The 6,259-nt window shown below is 39.2% G+C and overlaps 1 protein-coding gene across 1 annotated transcript in view; it reads right to left on the reverse strand.

The window, feature by feature from the left end:
• BCHE (butyrylcholinesterase) overlaps positions 1-4,435 on the reverse strand; it is a 51,217-nt gene extending 46,782 nt beyond the window's left edge. The window contains exon 1 of the mRNA XM_083504211.1: positions 4,291-4,435. The gene's annotated coding sequence lies outside the window, so the exon portion shown is untranslated. The remainder of the gene's footprint in view (positions 1-4,290) is intronic.
• Between the last annotated feature and the right edge of the window lie 1,824 nt (positions 4,436-6,259).

Below are 6,259 nucleotides of genomic sequence, written 5' to 3' on the forward strand. Positions count from 1 at the left end.
ATATCAATATTTTATGCCAAGTCATATTTTTACACCAAACTCATACCTGGAAACTTTGTGTGTGTTTATTCATCACGCCACTAATGATTGCGCTTTCTTTCATATCGAGTTTTCTTTCAGGAGTTATGTTTGAGATTCAGGCCATGATATTGACCTTAGTAAAAAAAACACCTCCAAAATGATATTGCAGTAACTTGGGCGTTGTGAGTAATTTCTCCTTGAGGAGGGTGAAAAGATATGGGGGAAAGGAAAGAATTCTGTGTCCTCATTACTGTCATTGTAAACAGTCTGTTCTAGGTTATTGAGTAGTACTTCTATCCTTAAAAGGAGCAGAGTTAATTTCTGTGCAAAATACAGCTGTGTGGCTCATTGAGGGCCATTTTGCTGGCTGTCTGCTTACAGTTGAAAGCTGAGAGTGGAAAATAGGAACATTTTTGCTTGAAGTGCTTCCTAAGTATGCGAGAGCATCAAAGGAACAGAAGGAGAGGGGGATTATCAGAGACAATATTTCACAGATTCAGTCGAATGTGAGAGCAAATAAAAAGCCATGGCGTACAGGCCGAATACTGAAGGAAAGGATTTAAAGTAATAGTAGACTTTATGTAAAGCCTCTTGGGGCGGTTCATAAAGAACTGTAGAGCATGATAAAGGAGCATTAATCTATCCTTAAACTTTGCTCACCTAAGATCTTACCGGAAACTGCACACCTGTGAACTTTGTGCTTGCCAGGTGTTTGGCGATGACACTGGGCTTGCATGCAGAATGCTTGCACAAGGTTTTACATGGAGATCCACAGCCCCGTGGGCATGATATTTTCACAAATATATGCATTTTTTGTACATATCACTTGGCTGGGGAAGATGTTCATTCAATTCTTTGTTCCCCTGGGTGGGTCATGCCATTCCCCTTGCCTTCAGTGTTCCTGAAAGTGTCCTGCTATGCCCATTGACTTCAACATGCCATCACAACATTCCACCAAACAAAGGCTCACAGAGCAGTTTTTACATATCAATGAAAATATGACCGTCTCTATTCTCAGGCTTACATTTGAAGATACCTGACACAAAAGGGAAATGGATTGGGGCAGAGAAGGAGATAAGAAAACTCAAGTGCCAGTTGTCATTTACAAGTCCTTCTAATGACTGGACACGAGACATGACTTAGAGCACATCCACATGGTGATTTAAATGGATGATGTGTTGACAGAAGTGACCAAAATCTTCTTGGAGATGTTACGTTAAGTAATATGTTTGATTGTTGAATATGTAACTGTATGTCTAGAGGCGATGGATAAAACAAACACCATTGGCTGCACTGCTGGCTAAGTGTTTAATGGTTATTGTATTCACAGTTGTTTTAAAATCAATAAAAATTATTTTAAAAAGAAAAAAGCAGTGACATAGAAGTCAATGGGTACAGTATTACATACACACAGGAGCACAGAAGTCAATGGGCATGGCATGACATACCCATAGGAACGTTATGATCAGAGCACAGGTGGCCAGGCATGTGCTTGTTTAGAGGCACTCATTTAATTAATTAATTAAATAAATAAATACACTGTCCCTTTCTACAACAGATTGGAGCTCATTCCCAAGTAAATGTGTTTAGCATCAGGGCAGGAAACACAAATACTTTCCATTCCTAAGTGGGGGAAATAATGGTGAAATATATTATTTTGTTGTACTGCAAATGCCTGAGAGGAGGAAGCAAAGGTAGGAAGACACACACACAGTAGTAAAGTGGCTATGTTGGTGAAATTCTGTTTCTTGCTTTTCTGTTTATAAATGGGTGCTTTTAAGAAATTATAATATGCATATGAGGGAGAGAAGTAGGTGGCTCTCAGCCTTTTCAACATAGTTGGCAAAAGACTGAGTGACTGATGGGGCTTTTTATGACTTGAGAAGAAAGCAAGCTGATTCCTAAGCGTATCAGATTTCAGCTTGCCTGCCTACACCCTACCAGCTTCTTCAGTGAGGCTGCAGTCCTAACCCAGTTTATTTGGGAGTAAGCTCCATGGAATTCAACAGGACTTCCTTTACTTCCAGAGTGTTGAATTAATTTGGAGGAATCACCAAAAATCTATGAAGAATGTTGCCTGCCCTGGTTTTGAGATCTCTCTCTCTCTCTCTCTCTCTCTCTCTCTCTCTCTCTCTCTCTCTCTCTCTCTCTCTGTGTGTGTGTGTGTGTGTGTGTGTATGTATGCCTAGAGAGAGAGCGTGGGTTTCAGTTCAGGAGGGGGAGATAGGTGTAAAATGAGTAAGATTACCAGGCTTAAAGGTTGGGCTTTGGTTTCAAACTGCAGAAGGTACAACAGGCAATTTGATTCAAGAATTGATTTGCAAGTTAATTATCAACAGTACACATACAAGTGAGCACTGTGGAGGCTATCTTCTGAGCAAGATAAGGAGATAAAAAAGTGAAGAATCAGGAAAGGAGGAAAGGAGATTGTGAGAGGTGGGTATGGAGAACTTTTCACTGTATCCAATGCACATTTACTCTCAAACCTATCCAGATCAATCCTATTTATTTCCTAGCAAAGCATGCCTATGATTTTCAGGCTGTTTTACCTTGACTTCTTCCAGTCTTCCTGTGGCAAATAATATATACATGATTAAAAAAAGAAAGCAACAATATATCCGGGCAACTCATCCCTTCACACATACTTCTTTTCACAAAGTGGACATGATCCTGTTAAAACTAACTAAAGCAGTGTGTTGTGATGACTTCACATTGCACACACCTCAATACACATTTCAATGTCCCTGTGGGAATGCAAATGGATGGTGATAATGAGCAATTAACAGCCTAACAGCTACACAACTTCCAAATAGTTCTTTGAAGAATCGAAGGCAATGATTTCTGCAAATGGTGAGAACTGATCAAACAGACAAGTTTTTACTAACAATTTTGTCATCAAATCGAATAGGCCATAACAAACTGTAATTCTTTTTCCTTAAACTTTTTGCATTAGTCAGTGATTACAAATCCCATGCCAACAAGGAAGCACCATTGAGATCAATGGGTTTCTTCTCAAGTAGGCACAAAGAAGCAACACAATTCAGTTCAAATTCTGCCGAATTTGCACTTCCTCAAACCACAGGCGTCATTCAAAATTTGCACTTTTCCGAATTTTGCAACGCAATTCACCAAGCAAGCATTGGATACAAAAGGCTATATACTAGTGAAATGGGCATAAAACGTGTGTGTCAATGAAAATAACATAAAAATGCATTATATTAGGGGAAATTGCTTGCAAACTTGTATATAGCATGCAGAAAATGCTGAAGAGTTTTCATGATGTGGAAATGTGAAGAGCTGAGTTTAAGATTGGAAAAATAAGAAATTGAAAGAAATCAAAACTAAAAGATTTGTCCATCCTTATTTCCAAGTAAAGGCGAAGGAAGCTGCGTCCTAATGGTATTCTAGGACACAGTTAAATATACTTTAGTCCAATTAATTTCCACATGATGCAAGTACATAAAACAATGTTCTGGCTTGCAGCCAAGTGCCAGCTATTAAATACGCACACTGGAACCACACATAATATTGTGCATGTCACAATTATCCCTATAACAGCTTGTGCTGACTTATTTTTTCCTGCATGATGGAGCAAAGCACTCAAGAGCAGGTACAAAGTTCCCTTTCAAATATTTTCCAAAAGCCAACTCTCAACTAAAAGTTAAACTGCCATTGTTTGGTATGAAATATTTGATCCTGTGCTTAGGTTAACGTGAAACAGACTGAAGAAAATAAAACTCACTTTATTACTTCCAGAACAAAAGAACTCAGAAGATTCTTTTAGGCTGTCATCCAAATGGAGATACATTGGTAGATGCATCTACTTTTCTTTTCTTTTTAAAGTTTTTTTTCCATTAGTCTTTATCCATGAAAGTTCAACAGAACAGACTTCGGTATTCTCATTCAGTGAAGCAATACAATTTATTTCAATGATTGTTTCCTCTCCTTGCAAATCTTTAGCCAACCAAGAAATCTATACACAAGGCTGTGTAATCTCTATTTAAATTCAGCAGATAGTTGAATTAATAAATGATTTTTTTTTAGTTCAGTTTAATTTACTTAGCCCAGAATCCATTGAATAATACTATGGTTCGATACACATGCCTGCTTATTTGTTCCATCAGTTCCATTTGCAGAATAGACTTTGTATTCCCAGCAGAGCAACAAATGGACAGAGCATAACGTTTTAGTAGACTGCAATTCCCATACAAATCGAGCTTAACTATAACTTATGCTGATAGAGATCAACGTAAATAGAGAATCTCTTACCCCGTTTCGTATTACAGAGATGCCAAAGTGTGTGTGTTTTTTAAGATCCAAGATCTTTAATACTTCAGCAAAAGGCAGTGTTCAGCTGCTTCTTTAATGCTTGCAAATTGGACTGTGCTGACATTATAATGAACTGTTTAAGAGAAAGCTCGCGAGACTTGGCAACAGCAATTTGATCTGAAAGCAGGCGGTCTTAATATCTGACATCTGCTCAAAGGAGAATGCCATCATTGTTGAAAGGCTTTGCAGTTAAGTCAAGTAGGGAATCGGAGCATTCCAATTTTCAGGATTTCGTCAGGGACGGGGAAATGAAGGAAGTGCACGCATATTTAGAAAAGCCAGTCCATTGGAAGTACAAAGTATAAAAGCAATGCAGCTTTTTCCATGCATCTTTCCATGTTTAGTAACATTCACATGCAGGTCTAGAGGAATCATTGTTATCATATGAGTGGTTGGTGGGACTTCAGACTTTGTTTGGCACCATCACCAGTATGGGGTGGGTGGGTGGGAGGAAGAGAGAGACAATAATAATGCAGAAAAGAAATAAATTTAAATTAAATTCAAAATAAAACACACGCCAGTTTTGTTTTGTGTTAGATGATTTTTAAAACGCCCTTCATAGAAGCCCCAGGATGGTTTACAACAAAGTCAAACAAGCTAAAGATAATACATAAAATCCCAGGTGTACAACCTGATATCTGGACTACCTAGCAGAGACTTATTTAGATCCCCCCCTGCAATGGTGTTATTTTCCATCTCTCGGGTATGAAGGCTATCATTAAAATCCCCCACAATGCCCAGAAGCAACATTATATAGGGGGAATTGTGACGAATTAAAAAGGGAGCTGCAAGCTACCTAGTGCCAATTTTGGTACTGCTGTTGTTCGTCACCGCTACTAATACCACTGAAATTTCCTGCGACCCACCAAAGGCACTTTGCTCGTTCGTGGAGCAGACCCTATCCAAATGCTTTTCAGGAATGCACTTTTCAGGAATGGTTAGATTGGTCTCAACTAGGGTAAGGGCCTTTTCAGTACTGGCCCCGACTTGGTGGAACACTCTATCACAAGAGACTGGAGCCCTGTGGCACTTGACATTTTCCCACAGGGCCTGCAAGACAGATCTGTTCTGCCTGGCCTTTGGTTTGGACTCAGTCTGACCCTTATGTTTCCCTCCCCTTGTGGTTTTGATCTATGGGCTACTTTTAAAATGAGGCTGCATTTAAAATTGTATTTTAACCTGTATTTTAAATTGTTTTTCCCCCTCCCATTATGTTTTTACTGTAATTTTACTGGCGTTACCGCCCTGAGACCGGCTCTGGCTGGGGAGGGCTGGGTATAAATACATAAATTTATTTATTTATTTATTTTATTATTAAGCCACTTATATGTGCCTTTTTTGTATGTGTAAAAAGTGTAAGGCAGCATACAAAAGCATGAAAGGCATACAAGACATCATAAAACATTAAAACAGCATAAAATACAATTCTACTACAAAGCGTGTTCACGTGTTACAGTCATTGAGTGTGCCATCTTTGTATATGTGCACACATGGAGTTGATCCTTAAACTCATAGAATCATAGAATTGTAGAGCTGGAACAGACAACCAAGGTCACCTTGTCTAACCCCTGCAATGCAGGAATCTCAGCTAAAGCATCCAAGAGCGATGGCCACCCAACCTCTTCTTTAAAACAAAGAAAGATGCTGGCTTGGCTGGTGTTGTCACCTGTGACATTGTTATGTACTGAGTTGAATAGGATCCAAAATGCAGCAGTCTGATTGGCCCTAGAACAATAGGATCCAAAATGCAGCAGTCTGACTGGTCCTAGAACAATATGATTCAGAATGCAGCAGTCTGATTGGTCCTAGAACAATGCAGCAGTATGATTGGTCTGCAGGAGCCATCCAATCCGGCTCCAGATGGAAGTGAATCCACAACCTGATTGGCCTACAGGAGAATTCCGGAATT

Source organism: Podarcis liolepis, assembly GCF_965112155.1.
Source record: "Podarcis liolepis genome assembly, chromosome: 5".
NCBI classification, from domain to species: domain Eukaryota; kingdom Metazoa; phylum Chordata; class Lepidosauria; order Squamata; family Lacertidae; genus Podarcis; species Podarcis liolepis.